This window comes from Ailuropoda melanoleuca, chromosome 7 (genome assembly GCF_002007445.2).
Source record: "Ailuropoda melanoleuca isolate Jingjing chromosome 7, ASM200744v2, whole genome shotgun sequence".
NCBI lineage: Eukaryota > Metazoa > Chordata > Mammalia > Carnivora > Ursidae > Ailuropoda > Ailuropoda melanoleuca.
The window spans coordinates 50,021,428-50,044,431 of record NC_048224.1 but is presented as its reverse complement, the minus strand read 5'-3'; the positions used below and the strand labels follow the sequence as shown (position 1 = coordinate 50,044,431).

Genomic DNA, 23,004 nt, shown 5'->3' with positions numbered 1-23,004 from the left:
TGCCATCCAGACCGACAGCTAAAATTAGGTGTCAACGTGGTCTGAGAGGGTTAGAATTGCTTTTTTAGTAGGAGGAAATGGATTCTCTACCAAAAAGAGGGGCAGGGCCTGGCTGTGTCCTGGCCGGAAGTAGGAGAACACTGCCTGGGAGTGGGTCTTGAAGGTCCTATATCAGGGCAGGGAGGATATAAGTCTGAATGGGGAAATTATTGATCTGGGGAGCGCTCTGCTGTGACTCAGAGCATGAGCTCATCTCCCAGTGCTGTTGGAACGGCTTCCAAAGGCTTCAATATGGAGTCAGTCTAGAATAAGTGTGGGGCAGATCACAAAACTGCCTTGGCAGCGCACGGAGGGAGGGACCTAAGGCTCAGAGAGGTGAACTGGTTNTCCTCCTACTTGCCATCCAGACCGACAGCTAAAATTAGGTGTCAACGTGGTCTGAGAGGGTTAGAATTGCTTTTTTAGTAGGAGGAAATGGATTCTCTACCAAAAAGAGGGGCAGGGCCTGGCTGTGTCCTGGCCGGAAGTAGGAGAACACTGCCTGGGAGTGGGTCTTGAAGGTCCTATATCAGGGCAGGGAGGATATAAGTCTGAATGGGGAAATTATTGATCTGGGGAGCGCTCTGCTGTGACTCAGAGCATGAGCTCATCTCCCAGTGCTGTTGGAACGGCTTCCAAAGGCTTCGATATGGAGTCAGTCTAGAATAAGTGTGGGGCAGATCACAAAACTGCCTTGGCAGCGCACGGAGGGAGGGACCTAAGGCTCAGAGAGGTGAACTGGTTCTAACGGACATATTATGTAAGACCAGAGAACTCACCAACGTGCTATACTTGGGGTACACAGGCAAAAAACGGAGCGCTGGCGGAAGTACATCTCAGGGTGGGCCTCTGGGATCCGCAGACCCACCCGTGGTCATTCCTCCAGTCCCCGAGTGGGTAATTGGGGTGGACAATGCTCCGCAGCGGGCAGAACCCTCCATTTGGTTCCTTACCCGGTGGTGTAGAGGCCTCCTCTGAGGGAAGGTGGAGCGGAGGTCCCTAAAACTGCCCCCACCCGGGGCGAGATAGTAAATCAGAGCCACGGCACAGGCTGGGAAGCTAGCGGAGATTCGAGCCCCTCTCAAGGACGTGAAGAATGCAGGAGCGCTGGTTCCTATATCAGATCCTCATTTGGTTCAGCTGCGGAGTCCCTGTAAAACCGGAAAGGTCATCTCGGAGGATGGTGAATTAGCACAATCTCCACGAAGTGGGAGCTTCAGCCTCGCTGCTGGGCCTGGTCACCCTAGCCTCTGGCGCTTAGTATGCGCCTACGGAGCTGCACAATGTTATCTTCCATTCCCCACCCCCAGAAGGGGGTGCAGAAGGACGTCATATTCACCTGGGGCAGAGCGCACTGTCCCTTCCCTGTCTTAGCCCTGCTCTCCCTGTCACCGAGCTCGTGTTAACTCTCTGCTCTGTCACAATGAAATCTGAAGGGATCTTGATCCTCTGAACTGGGCTGGCTTTGCACCGGGTTAACCTAACTAAGGAGAAACTACATTTCCCAGAATTCCCTTTCCCGCTCAGTTCCGGGGTAGCATAGGGCGCAGGACACGTTGAGGGAGACTTAGTAAGATGGCATTGAAGCCGCAGACGTGTTCGTTTTACACCTGGAAGGTGGGTTCACGGCGTGAGGTGCCGTGGCAGCCCGGGCCTGTGGTTACTTTGATGGGGGGCAGCCGCTACGCATGCCACACACTGTTCCAGGGGCTGAGGCTGGGGCCAGAAGGGACACGTTCCTGCTCTCCCCGAGCTTATATTCTCCTGGAGGTCAGTGAGGGGGAGAGAAAGTGCTTCAAAAACTGGTTCTCCGAGCAAGCCTGGGCTCTCAACCTTCCCGGGTTCTAAACCACGTCCCGGGACAGTACGATCCCACTGCCGTGGTGACGATGACCAATGACCGATGCCATCCTGGCCTTTCCCTCCCTCTATTTCTATCTTTCTCTGCCTTCTAGAGATGCATCTTTGAAGACAAGAGTATGCGAAGACGCGCTCTGAACCATCAGCCGTGGTTAGCTCTGAGAAGTGAAATTGGGAAGGGGGGTTTTCCTGCTTCTTTCACACACAACTGAGGCAACGAGAGATTACATCATGAGCCCACGATCACGTAGCCGGTAATGCCGTCGCAGAGCGGAGGCTTGTCCCCCTGCCTGCTTCCTACATCCCGTTTCCTCCCATGATGAGGACCGGCCCCTGCCCCTCTCATCCCTTTCACGACCCAGCCTCCAGACTTCCAACTCAGACTTTCCCCTGAAATCCCCTGGTGCCCTTACTGCCTTCGCCACAGCTCTGTGGTAGAAGGACGGCATCAGAACTTGCCTCGTGGTGGGAGGCGGTGGCAATGGCTGCAGAGGAGAAGTGACTTTCAACTTCTAGGAATTGACTTTGACAATCAGATCAGGCGAGGGGCTGAGTCACTGGCAGGCCCCTCCGGCTGGGTTTTAATCAGGTCAGATGGTGCAGCGTGTGGGGGCGGGTGGGGGTGCGGAGGGCTCGGTTCCACTTCCTCCTGTGGAGGCCCAGGCCCTTCGATGCAGTTTCTGTCTCATTGATGGGGAGGATGCACCCAGCAGGTGTCAATCCAGGCCACCTGGGTGGGCTAAATTTAGGTCTTAAGATGTCAAAGCTGCAAGGACCCAGTATCTTGTTTTGCAGAGGAACAAAGTGAGATGGAGAGCGTTCAAGAGACTTGCCCGGGTCACAGAGCTGGGGTCACAGCTGGGACTCAAACCCAGGCCTCTCCAAAAATCACCACACTAACTCCAGAACAGGTGCTCTTTCCAAACAACCCCACCTCCCCCCGTCAACTCGGGCCACCTTCCTGAGGTCTGCCCCCCTGCCCCCTGTGGTTGAGGGTAGGGAATGGGACTCTGCTCTGTGTCTAAGACCAAACACTGGTTTTGGAGGCAGACATCTGGCCTCTAGTTCTGACCCCACAACTTACTGTATGACCTTAGGCAATGACTTCATTTCTCTTTAAAGTGGGCCTAAAGGATGTTGTTGGATTCAGGACACAAATGTAACACAATTGCTTAGGACATAGGAGATGGTCAATAAATGTGAGTTCTTTTTTCTTTATATAACGATTTCCTAACTGACTTTGGTGGAACCCTGTGCTCATTGACCATATCTCAGGAGTCTTGGGTGGGTGGGAGTGAAGAAGGCCAAAAAAAGGGACTTGGAGCTCCTCACCATCTTTCTTCCCCACTCCCACTGCCACGCATACATATCTCCCATAAACCAGAGTATTTCTCTCTTTACCTGATTTATAGTTTGAGTTCTGCCTGAATTTTTTTTTTTACTGGGCCTGCTACTAAAAATCTGGCATCCACCACTGCCTAACGTTTGCAAACTCAGAGAGGACCTACTGGAATCACAGAGAAATAAGAATCACAGCGCTATTTTAACATTCCTGCCTTTGGTACCTGCAGTAGGAAATATTACATTAGATTGTTGGTTTCCTGGGGCAGCAGGAGTCTGTGGCCGCCTTGTGGGTTCCCACTCAAGTGCTATGGCCCACTTCCTTCGATGCAGATGGAACCCACATTTCAGTTGACCACTGGGTGCCCCTATGATTCATGGAACCCCTCCCCCACCGCAAGGAGGGAGGAAACATTCACTAATGTGAACAAATCACAGTGGTTCCATCCTTCTTGCCCGTGATCAATTAGGGCACGGGTGACAGGCCTGTGACAAGACTCTGCCCATGAGACTGGAGAGATGTTTATGGGGGAGGAGGCTTCTGGAAAAGGATGTCCCTTTTGATTAAAAACAAAAAGCTACATGGAGGAAACCTGTCCCCTTTGCCTGCCTGTCCATATGGCTGCCACCTTGCAGCACCCGTCTAAGACCTGGGGACAAAGTGAGCCCCCGAGAGCACCTGCACTAATCAGCTATTGCTATAATAGTGTCACGACACAACCACTCCCCAAACTCAGTGACGGACAACAGGCATGTCTTCGCATGTGCTCACGTCACGGGTCAGCAGGTTGACCGTGGTTCAGCTAATTTAGGCTGGGCTGGGCCACTCTGCTTCAGGCTGTGGGTTGGGTTCCAGTCTGTTCCACATGTGTTTATTCTGGGGCCCAGGCCGAAGGGGCCTCCCGGCAACCAGGGAGAGGTCTTCCCCTGGCAGATCACAGGAGCTCAAGTTCTAACCAACTGTCACAAGCACGTTGAAGGCTTTGGCTCAAGTCATGCCTGCGACATTCCGATGGCTAAAGAAAGCCACAGGCTGGGCCCAACATAGCAGGCTGAGATGTACGTTCGGCCCAGGAGAGAGAAGGCCGGTAAACATCTGCTGACTGATTCTACTGCTCCGACCTATCACGGGGGCATGAACCCGAAGATGGCCCTGCCTACCGCCACGGCCTCATGCGTGACACAGGCAATTCTGCCCGGTGTTCTGTTACCTGCCACGGAGAATGGCCCACGGAAGCCCGGGTGCAGGGACAGACTGCATGGGCTCCTAGGGAGAATTAATTGTTAGAAAATGTGGATTCGGAGTAGGCCACAGGGCCTGAGCACAAAGGAGAGTCCCACATGCCAGGCAGTGGCTGGTAACCGCAAGTCCCCTAATGCCACTGTCCTTGTGAGGTACGTGCCATATCCAAGGGAGAAAGCCATCATGTGGTTTTGAACCAAAAGAACAGCATCATTGGGTCACCTCGCTGGTTTAGTCGGTAGAACGTGTGACCCTTGATCTTGGGGTGGTGAGTTCAAGCCCCATGCTGGGCGTACAGCTGACTTAAAAAAAAAAAAAAAAAGATCATCTCACTCTCCAGAAAAGACCAGCTTCTTCAACTTAGGCCTCACATGAGGGCGTAAGCACCTCCCCTGCCGGGACTTCCCTGCAGACTGCGGACTGACCCTAGCGCGCTTTGTCACAGACCCAGGAGCTGCCTGGGCCTTGGGCACTGGAGCCCCCAGTAAGAGTCTGAGGCCCGGCCAAGGCTGAGGCAGCGTCTGGGTGGAGCAGAGGACAACCACGGTGCCCAGCAGGTCCCGAGAGGGCCACCGCACAAGCCGAGGGGCAGAGGCCAACAGAAGCGGATGCAGCCCAGTCACACTCACGCGCCCATGGGGGGCCCCATTCGAGGACAACCGAAACTATCTTGTGGAGGCGGAAGGGGGGAGTTTGTGGTGGACTGGGGTTCCGGGCAAAGAGGTGGGCCTGGGGTGCTAGGTGTGATCTCTTTGCACCCGTAGGCTGGCGAGATCCGGACAGCCTCAGGTCATGTGCTGAGGTTCCCAAGGGCAGGACCCACGTCTGCTGTGTCTCTAAAGCCGGGCGCCCAGCCCCCCGTCAGAAGAGAATAGGGGGTGCAGATGTTTGCTCGGTGGGCGGGCAAACGAGAACACTAACAACAAGAAACATGACAACAACAGCTGCTTCTGTCCACGGGATGTAAATGCTGTCCCAGGAGACCCTAAAAGATACCTGGAGCAGATGATGTCTGACAGGCCACGGTGAGGCCCTGCCTCTCTCCCGGTGTGGCCTGGTGTGCCCCAGCTGATGTCAGGCGGGGTGCTGGGGGGAGTGGCTGGGCCACAGGCAGCTCAGCCAGGCTCACCAGGAGCCTCAGTGACTGAGAGAGTGGTCAAGTTCGTGGTTCCAACGGCCGATCACAGGCACTCGGGTACGTGTCCCATATTAGTGAGATGTGTGTGGCGGTGTGATGGGGGGGGTCTCACTGAGTGTGACCACAGGCGTCCAGGGGCCACCTGGGCAGTGGGGAAGTATGGTGGTGATAAGACAAGAGGGGAGGAGGGTGGTGCTGGTGAGGAGCAGGGGAACTTCGGGGACTTTAGGGAAGTCAGATGTGTCATGGTGACACAATAGGTGACCAGCTGGGCCTTGGGCACTCTGCCCACATGATCTCATGGAGTATCTTAGAGCGACCCTGCTTTGCAGGTTGCCACCGTTTCACGGACGAGGAAGCTGAGACTCCCAGGAGAGAAGCAGCATGGCTGGAATGCAGAGTAGAGATCAGCTAGGCATCCAAATGACCATGGCCATAGGGTCAGGGGATCCAAGCTGATCTCTGAGAGGGTCCCGCTGGGCAGGCAGGTGTGCTGGGCCCCCTCTGTGGTCCTCCAGCCTCTGGTTCTTTTTCTGAGACCTGCCCCTTCCCCAGGGTGGGGTCCACAGGCCCTATGTGTACCCCAGCTCTCTGCCCCCCTGACAACACGAGGGGTGGGCCAATCAGCTTCTCTCTCTTGCGACTTAGCACTGAGGGTCAGTGATGCTGGGCTGCCTTTTTGGCTGGTTATTTGAAATGAAACGTAAAGCGGGGTCAACTAGCTGTATTTGGACCACATATTCGTAAAATGGCAGAGAAAAGACATGATCATAGAGAATCTGAAGGGGAGAGAAGGGGAGATGGGGGGTACCCAAAAGAAAGGAGCCAGGCAAGCTGGGGCCAGCGTCTGGATGGAGCTGCCGTCAGCCTAGAATCCAGAGGGGTGCTGAAAACCAGCCCTTTGTCGACAACACCCCAAAGCCCTAATCTGTAGCATTTGCCAATGTCCGTGGTGTAAATATTCCCACCGTGGCTGATTTCAAGGTACCAGCAGATGTCCCTGGGAAGAGACCGAGCTGGGAAGAGAGCCGACTCCCTCCAGCACAGCCAATCAGGAGACGGGGATGAGGAGTAGCGGATGGAGGCCTTGACAGGTGACCTGGAGAGAACTTGGGGGCAGAGAGGTCAAGGCAATACCCCCGAAGTATCACTAGAGGGACTTGGCATGGGTGGGCAGCTCCCTTTAAAGGAGCTAGGGGAGACAGCAAGTCTCTGGTCTGCCGTGGGCCTGTGTTTGTGCCCCCAGGGGCACATATTACTGACCGTATTAGTGAAGCTTCCATCTGGGAAACAAGGGAATAGCCCATTTCTCAGAGCTCTGGCCTGAGGGGCAGCTGGGTGGCTCAGTCGTTAGGCATCTGCCTTTGGCTCAGGGTGTGATCCCAGAGTCCTGGGATCAAGCCCCGCATTGGGCGCCTCCGCTGGGAGCCTGCTTCTTCCTCTCCCACTCCCCCACTTGTGTTCCCTCTCTCACTGGCTGTCTCTCTGTCAAATAAATAAATAAAATCTTAAAAAAAAAAAAAGAACTCTGGCCTGAGAGCAGGGCTAGACAATCAGCAAAGGTGGGGGAGGTTTTATTCATTCCTTCATTCACTCATTCAACAAGCAGTTAATGAGCTTGATGTGCCAGGCACTGAAGTTGCAACAGAGAACAAGACAGTGCTTTTCCTTTCCCTCTGGGAAACTGGAGTCAGATAGAGGATGTGGGCATAGACACAGGCAGAGAAGGGCTGAATGGGGTGGGTGGGGTGCACAGGGACCTGGGGAGCTCAAAGAAGGACCATCTAACCCCCCCATTGAGGAACTAGCATCAAGGAAGCCTGCCCAGGGGAAGGGTCTGTAAGCTGAGGGCTGCAGGAAGCATGGAGGAAGGGGCGTGGGGTGGGGGTAGGGAGAAGGGCCTAGGTGCCAAGACCCCAGACGTGGAAGGACTGAGGGTCATTCAGTCTGGTGGGAGGGTGGGAAGAAAATGAGAGAGTCGACGGGAGTAATAGTTGGAAGCCATCAGAAGCTTTCAAGCTGAGGGATGCTGTGATCAGATTACCCACCCACCCCCGAGATCATTCTGGCTGCTCTGGAGGTGAAAGAGGGTCAGGGAGACCAGTTATAAATGTCCCAGCAAGAGTCAAGTGGGGCTTGAGCTGAAGAGAAGGGAGACTGATTCTAAACATGTTTCAGAAGTGGATGGGTAAATGTAGGGGATGAGAAACAAGGATCAGGGACCATCAAGGATCATGGCAAGATGGTTGTTCTGAAAAACAGATGGTGGCTCCATTTACCGAGGTGGGGGCGGGGCTTGGGAGAGGAACGAGTCGGGGTGAGGGAAGCTTATGGTGGGGGCTGCTTTGCCATTTTTGACCCTAAGCTTTTTCATTCCTTTGGGGAGCTGCCCACCTCGAGAGTCTTGGTAGGAGTAGAGGGCAAAGCCCACTGCAAAAGGCAAATGCAGAGCCCCTGGCTCAAAAATTATTATGAATTTCAGGACGTGAGAACAGAGCATTAAACCAAGCACAGAGTTGTCTAGGCCACGTATCCTTGGAGTTGAGCTGATAGAGGCACGGATTTTCCCAGCACCACTTGCAGCTCAGGAACCATATGGATGAAATTTCAATAGGTTGTTTTAGATAAACCATGGAATCAGGTGAGGGCACCTAGGGATAGAAGGCAACAGAGGACCCAACACAGCCCTGGGCATTCAAACCTTTAGAGGTCAATGGAGAAAAATCCAGGAAAAAGTTAGAAGGAAATATAGAACAGAAGAACATGGTATGATGGAAGGCAATAGAGGGGAGCATTTTTCAAGCCCAAACTGTTCAACAGTGTTGAGTGCTGCTGAGAGGTGGAGGGGTGCAACCATTGGGCAAGTGGTGAGATGGGGCAAAGAGAATGAGGTTCTTGGGGGCACTGTATCAGATTTTAATGTGAAAACTCACCTAGGGGTCTTGTCAAAATGTAAATTCTGAAACCTCAGGTCCAGGGTGGGACCCAAAGAGATTCCACATTTCTAACAGGCTCGCAGGGGTTGCTGCTGCTGGTCCGTGGACCACACTTTGAGTAGCAAGTCATTAGGATAGCAGTTTGGCAATAGTAGCAATAGTAGCATTACCTGGGGAGCTTGACCAGCTTGGAGGACACCCTAGACTAAGTGAATCCAAATCTCCAGGGGTGGGGCCAAGGCACTAGGAATCCCTAAAGTCCCACAGGTGATTCTAACGTGTAGCTGGACTTAAGGACTCATACCAAGGAGTTCAGAGCATAAGGCAGTGTTTGTGGCCGTAGATAGCCATTCTTATTGAATCCTTCCAGGTATATTATTATGTATTTATATTATGTATCTGATTATTATCATTATTATAATTTAATACTACTGTTCTTAAAATTACATTTGCAACTCATTGAGCTGGGCACTTTGCATTCAGTATCAACATCATCATTATTGCTGTTATTTTAAAAATAAGAAGAGCTAATGTTTATTGAAGGCCTGTACTAGACCAGACACTGTGCTAAGTGATTTGCATACTTTGTCTTATTTCACAAATAGAGAAACTGAAGTTCAGAGCAGTTAAAAAACTTTCCTATGATTATATAGCTCATACATGGTAGAGACAGTTCACAATCTCAGCTCTGTCTGAATCAAGCCTATGATATTATCCATTATTCTATAAAACTATTTCTCAAATATTCCTAATAATAAAGATGATCATCTGACATTTGTTAAAAAATAGAGATTTCCAGGACCCTCCCTTAGAGAACCTGGTTTAGTAGCTCTGAATTAGGATTCAGGTCTCTATATTTTGATCCCCGCAAGATTTTATTGTCAGGCAAGCTTGGGAAGCACTGCTCTAATACCTAGTGATAGGATTGTGGTGAATTCTTTTGTTATTGACAATTATTCGCTCCTTTCCTTGTAAGAGGATTATACAGCCACCCCATTGCCCTACATCCTGGCAGGCAGGGGTATAGTTCTCAGCACCACTGCCAGGCCTGGCAGTGTGAATCACTCTGACCATTGGAAAGTGAGCAACGTGACATCCAAATGTCTAGCACAAGCTTTGAACACAGGGCCATAGTTCAGCTTGCTCTCTTACACTCCTGCCCTCTGCCATGAAAACAACGTGTCCCAGAGAAGGGGCTATTTCTTCAGCCTTGGTTCCAGAACAAGAAGTCATGTGAGGCAGTGCTAACTTGCAGTCCTTGTGAGAAATAAAGATTCACTGTTGTAAGCCTGTGAGATTTGGAGAAGTTGTTTGTTACACAGCACAGCTGACAATAATATTTGTTTATAATAGTATATAATAACAGTGACATCTATTGAGGACTTTTTATGTGTGAAGCATTTTATTTATTTTTTTATTTTTATTTTTTTTCTAAAGATTTTATTTATTTATTAGAGAGAGAGACAGCCAGTGAGAGAGGGAACACAAGCAGGGGGAATGGGAGAGGAAGAAGTAGGCTTCCAGCAGAGGAGCCTGATGTGGGGCTCGATCCCAGAATGCCAGGATCACGCCCTGAGCCGAAGGCAGACGCTTAACGACTGCACCACCCAGGCGCCCCGTGAAGCATTTTATTTATATATTTTGTCTCTAATCATAGCAAAAATAAATTGGAAGCTAAGGATTATTATCTCCATTTTAGACACCAGGAAACTAAAGCTCAAAGAGGTGAAGTTAACTTGTCTAAAGTCACACTTCCAGGAGCAGCAGAGCCACTGTCTACTTCCAAAGATCTTCGCCCATGAGTGAACCTTCTTGCCCCCTCCCCTCCCCCTCCTCCTCTTTCCCACCTCTCCCCTCTGCTTTCTGCTACCATCAGTGTCAAATGCGACCTGTTGGCAGAAACAGACGTATGCAATATTTAATTCACTTTAATTAAAATATATTTTAGTGGATTTTTTTTTCTGGAACATAACTCATTTTGATGGGAACCCATTGGATTTAATGGGAAACCTATTAGAGGAACATATTGTGATCTTTAATGAAGCTGAGCTGTGTGGAGAACCACCTACAGGTAATTAGAAACCCTCCGGGCCCTTGGGGAATAAGGTGAGATGAACTTCGGTTTGTTTAAGACAATTAATGCAGACAATGATCTGGGAACGAATTAAATGGTCCTTGATTAGGAGCAGCTGTGCAGGTGGCGTCCTCAGGAAAATGGGACATGCAAGTGGGACTGTTAAGAAAGAGTGATTATTAATGCTTATCTGTTTATATTGGCAGCCAGCACTTCTCCAGGCTGTCGGTTTGATCAAGTGGCTCCTTCTCCCCACCCCAGCTCTTCATGCTACCTTTCCTCATTGATAACTTCTGGATCTACCAGGTGTCTCAAGGGACCGGCTTGCCTCTGATAGTGGATGGGTGCCTCCACGTTGGCAGGCTGGGAGCCCTCCCCCCCACTCCCACCAGTAGATGCTTCCAGATTGATGGGCACTTCTGCACTGGTGGGATTGGGAACCTCTGTATTCTCAAATATGGCTGTTCCTACAGTAGTTCGAATGGGAACGTCTATGCTTTTTCACATGCATGCTCTGTATTTACAGCTTTAAGAGCCATTCTACTCCTAAAAGGAGGCATCACCCCTAGTCTGGGATGGGCTTATCCCCGCTGGAATACTGAGGAAATCCACATTGAAAGAAATAATAAACAGTGCACTGACCATAAGTACACTTGTACCATAGAGATGAGCATATTTCAGCTTTGCCTTGATTGGAGGGCCTCTGCACATGCAGAGGGGATGCATCTTCACTAGAAAAATGGGAAGGCTGCCTGGAAGAAGAGACATCTAAATTGGGTCCTGGTGGGAGTTAGCAAGAGGTCACTTCTGTATCGACAGGAATGGAGCTTACAGCTGTGAGTGCTTGTACATCTCTTAGAACGAAAGCACCTGCCGTGGTTGGGCTGGGAATGTCCCCAGGGACAGGAATGGGTATGATTACCTTAAAGAAAGAAATGGTGAGTCTATATGGCAGGGAAGGTGCTTCACACAGGTAACGATGGGGCACTTCTACACTCACATGAATTGGAATCCCTGCATTTGCTAGAATAAGCGTTCTATAGATGGGCATGTCTACATTAGCAAGGGTGGGCACTTCTGTGCTGGCAGGGTTAATTCCTAGAAGAGAATGGAGCTTTTGCACTGAAAGAAATGGTTGTCTCTTCATTGGTGAAGGTGGGCACTTCTACACTGATCTCTGACATTTCCTGAGTCCTGACCAGTAAAACCAGAGTGATTCCACTGACTTTTCCAAAATCCCAGACCATTCCCTCAACTCACAGCCTAGGGCTACTTTGTCCAGAGGTGGGGGAGGCAGTCACACTGTGGGTGGCATGGGGCAGGGAGAGACAATGGAGAGAGGAAGCAGGACCACTGGTTACCTACCTGCCCAGGAGTGGATTAGGAAGGAAAGAGCCCAGAGTGTGTTCCAAGCAACTTTCTGGTACTCAGAAGCAGTGAGGCTGGGGAGGGTGGCAGCCAGGACCCCCCACCAACACCAGGCAGCCCTGAGCCCCTTCCCCAATCCCCTCACAGCTCAAGTTTCTGGCAGGGGCTGCTGTGAGATTCCCCATGCAACCCTGACACAGGGCTGTAGCTAAAACATTGGTCTGGCAGTTTTCCCTCTTTAAGTTGAAGTGTGATGTTGGCAGGCAGTGAGCTGTGGTGGCAGGCTGCCAGAGGGAGCATGTGTTGGAAATCCTTGTTCCACGTTGCAGCAATCTGGGGCTCCCCCACCCACAAACTGCTCCAGAGCCAGCCAGCCATGGGGGCCAGAGCCTCCCACTGATGGGGAGCAGCCACCAAGAATAGGGAATGATGAGGAACAGAGGCTTAGAGAAACCAAGGATAGAGGAAAACATGAACAGAAATGGAGCCACAGAGAGACATAGACACAGAACCACAGCCAGAGACAGACACAGAGAGACCCATGGAGACCCAAGGTCAGAAGAGATCCAAGGAAGATGGAATTGAAAGAAATTAAGAAGCATGGGAGATTAGATAAAAATGACAGACTGGGCCCAGTCCTCTCTCCCCAAATCTCCAGTTATAACAGAGAAAAAATATATTGATCTAAGTGTATATACTATTTTAACAGTTGTACAAAACAAGAAAGTTCTCAGTGGATCAGAAACTTTGTGGAATTCCTGAAAGATGGAAAGTAGACAGGCCTGACTTGACAGAGGAGCCCATAGCCCAAAATATACAGGGAGAACATCGCTGTGCAAGATGCGGCTGGTTCCAGGAATGCTCCAAGCTCAGCGTCAACAGGACCACAGGATACCCAGAGCAGCAGGGGGACCAGTGCAATCATGAGAGTGAGCAATTGAGACGCTGCATTCGGAGCAGCCAGGCTGGCCTATTCCTGACCAACTTCCCCCCACCCCTCCATTGCTCATGCTGAGCAGCTGACAGCAGGGGAGTTTACCCATAAGCCGGAGCAATGAGTGGACATATTTAGGTCTGAGAGTCAGGGACATGCCCTGGGGAATCTAGTGACACACTGGGAAGTGGAAGAAGACCAGCTTCCATCACATACTGCTGACAACACTACTCCACAGCGATGACCAGAGACAAGCTCTTGTGATCAAAACCATCCTTCAGAGACAGGCGGATAGAGCAAATGACCATAGAAAACCAAGAATGCCGAAGCATTTCAGGAAAATCAACACTGTGAAAGAGAGGAATCCGACTTAACATACAGAAGACCTAAGACTCAAGGGAATAAATGTAAGGGGGCAAACACAACCAAAGGAAGACTTTAAAGCAGTATAATTACCATCCCTAGGGAGATTGGAGAAGATTTCATATCCATAAATTGAGAGCAGGCTGTTACTAAAACGAATCACTAAGAGATCTTGAAAATTTAAAATAATTGTTCAAATTTAAAACTCAGTAGGTTGGCTGAAGAGTACAAAATATAGCTAAAGGGAAAGTTGGAATAAATTTAAAGATATGCAGCCACTATGCCACGTCTAGGTGTAAGCTTAGAGAAACTTTAACACGTGTGTAAGGAATTATGTGACTGTTCGCTGCAAAATTGTTTGTATTAGCAAAAAACTGGAAACAACCCATAAGCTAACAGAGAATGGATTTTAAAAGATAGTGGTCTGGTCACTTTACAAAATCCTACGCAACAGGTAAAATAAATTACCTACAGCTACATGTATCCACAGGGATCGATTTAAAAAATATAATGCTGAGTGAATAAAAAGCAATTGCAGAATAATAGGTTGGTACAATATCTATTATATAAAGTTAAAACATGGAAAAAATAGTATATAACTTTACTATGCATTCAGTATAACATTGATGATTATATTTCAAGAAAATTTACATTAAAATTGGAAAATGTGTATCTAAAATATATAAAAAACTGTTGCAATGTGATAATAAGTCAAACAATCCAATAATAATGGGGAAAAGATTTGAACAAAATTCCACAAAGGAAGATATATGAATGCAATAATCCCATTAAAAATCCCCAGCTTTATTAGTCATAGAGAAATACAAAGTAAAATAATAGTGACGTACCACCACACACTAAAGTTAAAAAGACTGGCAATACCAAGTGTTGGCAAGGATATGGAGAAACTGGAACTCTCATAGGTTGCTGGTGGGAATGAAAAATAGCACAGCCAATTTGGAAAACAGTATGTTAACATCTTATGAAGTTAAGAACACACTTACCCTATAATGTAGCAATTTTACTTTCACGTATTTACCCAAGAGAAATTAAAGCATATGTCCACACAAAGATCTGAATACAAACGTTCATAGTTGCATTAGTCAGAATAGCCCCAAACTGGAAGTAATTCGAATGTTCATCAACTGGTGAATGGATAAGTGAATTGTTGTATATCCCTACCTGGGAGTATTACTCGGGAATAAAAAGTAATTAAACATTGATAATGCATGCAAAAACATGGCTGAATCTCAAGAATATTATGCTAAGTGAAATAAACCAAACATAAAAGAATATGCACTATCTGATCCCATACATGAAATTCTAAAAAAGGCAAAGTTACAGGACAGAAAGTGGTTGTTGTCCAGGGCCAGGGTAGAAGAAGGTGATCAACTACCAAGGGGCACATGAAAACTTTTTTGGGTGATGGAATTCTTTTATATCTTGACTGTGATGGTGGTTACACAATTTCATACAAATATCAAAATTCATCAAATGGCACACTTAAAAATAAGTGAATTATATAGTATACAAATAGTACCTTAATAAAAAGGTAATTTAAAAATCATAAAGACCAGGGGCGCCTGGGTGGCTCAGTCGTTAAATGTCTGCCTTTGGCTCAGGTCATGATCCCAGGGTCCTGTGATCAAGCCCCATCGGGCTCCCTGCTCGGCGGGAAGCCTGCTTCTCCCTCTCCCACTCCCCCTGCTTGTGTTCCCTCTCTCGCTGTGTCTCTCTCTGCCAAATAAATAAAATATTTTAAAAAAATAAAAATAAAAATCATAAAGACCAAATTCAACATAGTTTTTACCTATGGCCAGAAAAGAAGGGGAATGGAACTGGGAAGAGATCACGAAGAGCTTCAACTTCATTGACAATAGTTAGTTGCTTAAAAATAGAAATATAGGGGCGCCTGGGTGGCACAGCGGTTAAGCGTCTGTCTTCGGCTCAGGGCATGATCCCAGCGTTATGGGATCGAGCCCCACGTCAGGCTCCTCTGCTATGAGCCTGCTTNGTTAGTTGCTTAAAAATAGAAATATAAGGGGCGCCTGGGTGGCACAGCGGTTAAGCGTCTGCGTTCGGCTCAGGGCGTGATCTCGGCGTGATGGGATCGAGCCCCACATCAGGCTCTTCGGCTATGAGCCTGCTTCTTCCTCTCCCACTCCCCCTGCTTGTGTTCCCTCACTCACTGGCTGTCTCTATCTCTGTCAAATAAATAAATAAAATCTTTAAAAAAATAAAATAAAAAAATAGAAATAGAAATAGAAAGCAAATACGGCAACATGTTAAAGTTGGGTAGTGTGTACTAGCATGCTTGTTATATTANTAAAATCTTTAAAAATAAAATAAAAAAATAAAAATAGAAATAGAAAGCAAATACGGCAACATGTTAAAGTTGGGTAGTGTGTACTAGCATGCTTGTTATATTATTTATTCTTTATACTTTTTAATATATTTTATGTTGAAATACTTCTAAATTGTTTTTGAAATAATGAATTCGTGAATTGAAAATAAGCTGAGGGATGGGGCAGTTGGCTGGATGGCTCTGTTGGGTGCCTCAGTTGATTAAGTGTCTGATTCTTGGCTTCAGCTCATGTAGTGATCTCATGGGTCATGAGATCAAGTCCTGCGGTGAGCTCTGCGCTCTGCAGGTGGTCTCTGCAGGGAATCTGCTTGAGGGTTGTTTCCCTCTGCCCCTCCCCCCACTCGTGAGCTTGATCTCTCTCCCTTTCTCCCTCTCTCTCCAAAATAAACAAACAAATCTTTAAAAAAAAATAAGGCGAGGGATTCTCTTAGACTGTGGTGTAAAATGGCTGAGAGATATGGAGAATGAAAAAAATAGTTAAATGATATAGAAACTAGATACAGAAATTTCAACATTTTTCTAGTCCTTAGTAAAAGTTTCATAAGCAGAAGATGGGGGGAGAAAGAATCAATCAATAGGAGAACATTTCCCCAAACTGAAGACAGGCAAGAGTCTTAAAGTTGAGAGGCTCGGGGCGCCTGGGTGGCACAGCGGTTAAGCGTCTGCCTTCGGCTCAGGGCGTGATCCCGGCGTTATGGGATCGAGCCCCACATCAGGCTCTTCTGCTATGAGCCTGCTTCTTCCTCTCCCACTCCCCCTGCTTGTGTTCCCTCTCTCGCTGGCTGTCTCTATCTCTGTCAAATAAATAAATAAAATCTTAAAAAAAAAAAATAAAGTTGAGAGGCTCAATCAAAAGCTAAGCAACATAAATGGAGGGAGAAAGATTCATTCCTGACACACAGTGGTAAAATTTCAGAAGGAAAGCTCTTAAAAGGCAGAGAGGGGGTGGTGCTGCTTATTCTCCGAGGAATAAGATTCAGATTGGCAAATGATTTCTATTTGGCAACACTGGAAAACAATGGAAAAAAGAGCTTCCAATTTTTGGAAAAATTTGTTTTGATCCTAAGATCCTGTGCATAACTCAACTAGCCTTCAGGAGTGAGTGGGGGGATCAAAGATATTTTGGACAGAGTCTCTCTGAACAAATATATTATTCACAGACTCTCTAAAAGAATGACTTGAGAATGTACTGCCATAAAAGAAAAAGAAAATGAATGCAAGACCGAAAAAGGCATGGGGGTATGGGAAATAGTGATTAAAAAAACAAACAGTAAAACTTTGTTGTTATTCTAATTTTGAATGCATAATCCAGCAGCAGCAGCAGCAGCAACAGCAATGACGACAGTAACAACCCAGGAACTCACACCCCAGGTCATCTCANATTAAAAAAACAAACAGTAAAACTTTGTTGTTATTCTAATTTTGAATGCATAATCCAGCAGCAGCAGCAGCAACAGCAATGACGACAGTAACAACCCAGGAACACACACCCCAGGTCATCTCGNCCAGGAACTCACACCCCAGGTCATCTCAATGCGGAATGTATTCAGGAGTGGGGATGGGAAGTGAGAGTGTTTTTAACTTGTTCAAGGAGAGGATATAGATCCTAAGGAACTCTAGACATAAAAAGTGCAAGTTTAAATATGTGTTAAAAGAAGGAGATTTTCTCTTTCTGAGTAGGATATAGTGGCTATGGCAGGCCAGCATCTTACTACATTAACTAGGGGAAAAAAGAGATAAATTACAAAATCATATTATTAAAAACTCCTCATGAGGAGCAGATGAGCTAAAATCCAGAGCAGGAGGAGCCCTTCCTAGAGCGTTTGGTGATCAGTCTTGAGCATTTCCCAATTCTAGGCTTGGCCTAAGGATCTTGTTTGGTTCAAGCTGATAGTCACTACCAAAGCATAGAGAACGCAGCAAAGCTTTTGCTGGTCTTGTAGGACCAGTGTGATGGGTGGAAACTGTAGAAGTTCACAATGCAATGTCCCCACAGAAGAGTTTTTGGGGTGTGGGCTATGTGGGAGGCTGACTGGCTGGACCAGAAACTTCTAAAAAATTATGTGAAATCTGTGGTTTCACAGTACTTGGTCCCACTAGAGGGAGGAGATGACCTTAAACACTGGAGATTTCTCCATCAAGAGGTCAAACCTCCAAAGAGAGGAATGGGATCTCTCAGTCACTTAGGGATGAGGAGACAGAGACCTTCCAGTCTCTCAATCAAAAGCCTAGAAGGGCCTTATCCAAAAAACATGAATAAATCAGAGATAGGCTGAGACTTGCTAAAAATGCAACTCAGCCCTCATCCAACTCAAGTCCTCATTGTATTGAACTGATCAGCTTCCATTTTATTTGTCTAACAGAGGAGTGGGTAAACCTTCATCTGGAGTATCTATGATTCTTTTATACATAGTGTGTGTCATAACATTTTTAAAAAATTGCTAAACATGTTTAGGGGCAGGGAAATGTGGCCAATAATTAATAGGAAAAAATAAACAATAGAAGAAAAAACACAGATTGATGAGATACTGGAATTATAAGACAAGGAAATATTTTTTTATGTAAACTAATAAGTGTGTTTAATAAGGTTGTTGGACTTGAATTTTTATAAAAAAATTAAATGCGGGGCACCTGGGTGGCTCAATTGGTTGAGCATCTGACTCTTGATTTTGGCTTAGGTCGTGATCTCATGGGTGGTGAGATTGAGCCCCACAAGACAAGGAATTATTAACTATGATTAATGTTTTAAATTAAATAATTGAAAAAAGGACAAGATGAATGAAAAGATAAAGAATTTCAAGATATTTGAAATTTATAAAAATAATCAAATGAACATTCTAAAATAAAAGTATGGGGGCACCTAGATGGCAGTGTCGGTTGAGCATCTGATTCTTGATTTGGGCTCAGGTTGTGATCTCGGGGTCATGAGATCAAGCCCCACATGCTTGATATAGAGTCAGCTTGTCCCTCTCCCCCTGCTCCTCCCCTTGCTCACACACATTCTCTCTCTTTATTTTGAGAGATAAAATAAATAAATAAATAAATAAATAAATAAATAAATAAATAAAATAAAAATATGAAAACTGAAATTAAAAACTCATTAAATGGGCTTAATAGCAGTTTAGACACATTCAAAAAGGTAATTAGTGAAGCAGAAAATAGGTCAGAAGAAAATATTCAAATAGAAGCATGGAGAGAGGGAAAGAATGCAATACACAGAAAAAAGACAAAGACATCTGAGATACAATGGAAACAGGGAGTCTCTCTCCCTTTTCTCTATTATAATTGTGTAATTGTAGTTCAAGAAGGAGAGAAAAGAGGAAATGAGGCAGAAAAGATATTCAGAGAGATGATGCCGGAGAACTTTTCAAAAATGGAAAGGCAGTAACCCCTGAATACAGGAAGTTCAGCACACTGCAAAGAGATTAAGACAAGGAAAACCACGTCTAAGGGCATAGCGATCATCTTAAAAAGGAAAGAGACACAGAAGGGGAAGAGACACATTACCACATTTCCATCAAAGAATTATAGTAAGACAGCTGACTATTCAATGGAAACCACAGAAGGCAGAGGACAATGGAATAAAATCTTTAAAGCATAGAAAGGAAAAAAAACCTGCCAATATAGAATGCTATACACAACAAAAATAGCCTTTAGAACTGACATTTAAAATAAATAACCGTTGAAAAATTCATTGCCAGAACATTTGCACTATAAGAACCACAAAAGAAAAATCTTCAGTCTAAGGAAAGCTTTCTCAGATCAGAAAAATGAGCCCAGATGGCTTCATGGAACTGCAGGAAAAAATGAAGAATGAAGAAAATAGATAAGCATAGGGATAAAAACTGCTTGTAACAACATAAGGGAAATGTGTTGTGAGCTTATAAACTATGTAAAAGTAAAATATATGACAACAATACCAAAAAGATCATAAAGTGGTAAATGGTGTTAAACTGCTATATTCTTTCATCTTTCAGAAAGTGGCAAAAGGACTAAGTTAAGACCTGAAACTGAGGGACACTATCAAATGGTCTAAGACATATGTAACTGAAATTCCAGAAGTAAAAGAGAGAGGAAACCAGGTCAGAAGAAATTTTTGAAGTGATAACAACTGAGAATTTCCCAAAATTAATAAAAGACACCAAACCACAGATCCAAGAAGCTCAGAACACACCAAGGAGGATAACATTTTACATTTTTTTAAAGTGAAAGTTACATCATATTCAAATTGCTAAAAATTAAAGATGAATAGAAAAACCTTAAACCTTATAGGCAGCCAGAGATGCACTACACATTACATTACAAAAGAACAAATATGGGAATATAGCAGACTTTTCCTCAAAACTACATAGGCCAGTCATCATTCAAGTTTTGAAAGAAAAATAACTATCAAGTTGGAATTATCTACCTAGTGAAAATATTTTTCAAATATTCAGGAGAAATTAAAACTATCTCTCTTTGGGTGTGCCTAGGTGGTGCAGTAAGTTAAGCACCTGACTCTTGGTTTCAGCTCAGGTCATGATTTCAGGGTCATGAGATCTAATCCCATGTCAGGTTCTGTACTCAGTACAGAGTCTGCTTAAGATTCTCTCCCTCTCCCTCTGCCCCTCCCAAAAAAAGAAATAAATCTTAAAAAAAAAAAAAAGACTAAACCTCTTTGAAAAATGAAAGTAGAAAATCCAAGAGGAAAACTATGAAAAACTATTATAAACTAATAAGAGAATTTCATAAAGAGGCAGTTATAAGAACAACATACAAAAATCAATAGCTTTCTGAGCCATTGGTACCAACCAATTACAACATTTCAGAGGGAAAATCCCACTCATGATAGTATCAAAAAGTAAAAGCGCCCAGGAATAAACTTAACAAGAAACGTGTTTNAATAAATCTTAAAAAAAAAAAAAGACTAAACCTCTTTGAAAAATGAAAGTAGAAAATCCAAGAGGAAAACTATGAAAAACTATTATAAACTAATAAGAGAATTTCATAAAGAGGCAGTTATAAGAACAACATACAAAAATCAATAGCTTTCTGAGCCATTGGTACCAACCAATTACAACATTTCAGAGGGAAAATCCCACTCATGATAGTATCAAAAAGTAAAAGCGCCCAGGAATAAACTTAACAAGAAACGTGTTTGCATCTATGAAGAAAAGTACACAATTTTATTGATGTAAATAAAGGAAGACTTAAAGAAAGATACACAGCATTCCGAAAGGGGAAGACATTATATCACACACACACACAAATGCATTTTCCCCAAATCAGTTTATATAAATTCAATGCAATCCCAATTAAAATTCTAATGGAATTTTGGGATGCCTTGATGGCTCAGTCAGTTAAGCGTCTGATTCTGGATTTTATCTCAGGTCATGATCTCAGGGTTGTGAGATTGAGCCCCCCATTTGGCTCCATGCTGGGCATGGAGCCTGCTTAAGATTCTCTTTTTCCCTCTCCCTCTGCCCCTCCCCCACCTCTCCCTCTTTTAAAAAAATTCTTTTTTTAAAAAAAATATTTTATTTATTTATTTGACAGAGTGAGAGAGAGAGAGAGAGCACAAGCAGGGGGAGCAGCAGGCAGAGAGAGAGGGAGAAGCAGGTTCCCCGCTGAGCAAGGAGCCCAATGTGGGGCTTAATCCCAGGACTCTGGCCTGATGACCTGAGCCAAAGGCAGACACTTAACGAACTGAGCCCTCCAGATGCCCCTAAAAAAAATGCTAATGGAATTTTTCCAGCTGATTCTAAAGTTTCTTGGAGGAGGAAACATGTACAAGGATAGCCAAGAAACTATAAAGAGAACAATGGAGATTTTAACTATAAGCTATCCAAATACAAAGTTATAGTTATTAAAACATTATGGTATTGATGAGGAAAGATATGAATGGACCAATGAAACACATGGGATTTTGAAAATAATTAAAAGTTTTAGAAGAAAAAGTAAAAGAATATTTTCATAATCTCATGGCAGGAAAGCCTTCATTAAAAAACAAATAACCCCTCCCAAACAACAAAGAGTAAACCTAAAAGGAAAAGACAGATATAGAAAAACATATATAAAATTTCTGTATGTATCCTAAGGGCTAGACTGTCTGGAATTGGCAAATAGCAAACGTCTCATGGCTTACTGATTTTCTATCTGTGGCAGACATCATTAATCAATCTCAGAACAATTTCCTGCTGAACCTATACAAGTTTTCACAGTTCTCTCCAATAGGGTATTTGGACAGCCACAACCAGTTCATTATATGCTTAACATAAAAAAAAAAGAAGAAACCATCTGACACCCCAGGCATATACAATTCTTCCCTGTGGCTGTGACCTTAGGGGTATTCAAGAACTTCTCAGGGTAAAAGATTTTTGTCAGCACATCCTCCTGGAGTACAGCTTCCTCAGAGCTCTCCTTGGTGCTGAAAATTAGTCTGCATTTCCCTGTAGGTCCCTGAATCTTGCCACTTCCCACCCTGCCACCATTGTTCACACGAACCAAATTTCCCTTAGCTGCCAGAGATGCACCTTGTAAATAAACAGGACCCAGGCTATGCTAAGGATGAGAAAAGAACAGTTTGGAAGTAACTAAATCTGAAAGGGAAGTGTTAGAATTTGTTATGAGGTATGATCTAACAAAGCAAGAACCCAGGTAATTGTGGGAGTCAGAATCAGAGAAGATGTGGTGAACATTAGAGCATCTTGCAAACCATGAGTGAAGGTGTGGGGGTGGGAAGTGAGAATCTAATGTTTTCAACCTGAAGCACACCTGAGACAGAGTGAAGATGAAGCAGATCTCAGAGACAGGAAATCACAACCAAATTCAGGCACTGGGAAGAATGAGTGACAAATAATTATATGGACCTCCATTAAATTCAATTGAAAAGATCCTTGCCAGCTAATGGATAATTCTTTGTCATGTGACCCAAAGCCCCAACCCTCTGATCATATGGCTTGACTTTCTGCAATGGTCAGTCTCCATCCTGAGTCATCTCAATAGCATAAACTTTCTTGGGGTCTACTACAAGTCACCTAATTAGCATAAACCATCAAGTGTGGTCTGAGGGGCCTATCATGAATACCAAAGACACTCCTATTACCCAGAAAATTCCAAGGATTTGGTGGTCACCTCCCAGGAAGCAGGGACAAAGGCCAGCCAAACTCTTTATTGCACTTGGTCGGTACCTTTGCAATTGTCCTTATATTTAGCTCTCCTTAATTTACCCAATTTGACGGTGCCATCTCTTCTCCACTGTGACCCTGGTACCCTGACTAGTACAACAAATGAAACTAAAATTAAACACATCCTTTCTAGCACTTCCATTGGCAAGAACTTAGAGACATGGCCATACCTGGCTG

General features: G+C 45.4%; 1 long non-coding RNA gene across 1 annotated transcript; it reads left to right on the top strand.

Annotated features, from left to right (window-relative positions):
• Window positions 1-5,258: 5,258 nt before the first annotated feature.
• LOC117803025 lies at window positions 5,259-12,644 on the top strand. The gene is made up of 3 exons (XR_004626576.1): window positions 5,259-5,678; window positions 6,606-6,715; window positions 10,257-12,644. It is a non-coding gene; the product is annotated as an uncharacterized LOC117803025 (long non-coding RNA).
• The last annotated feature ends 10,360 nt before the right edge of the window (window positions 12,645-23,004 follow it).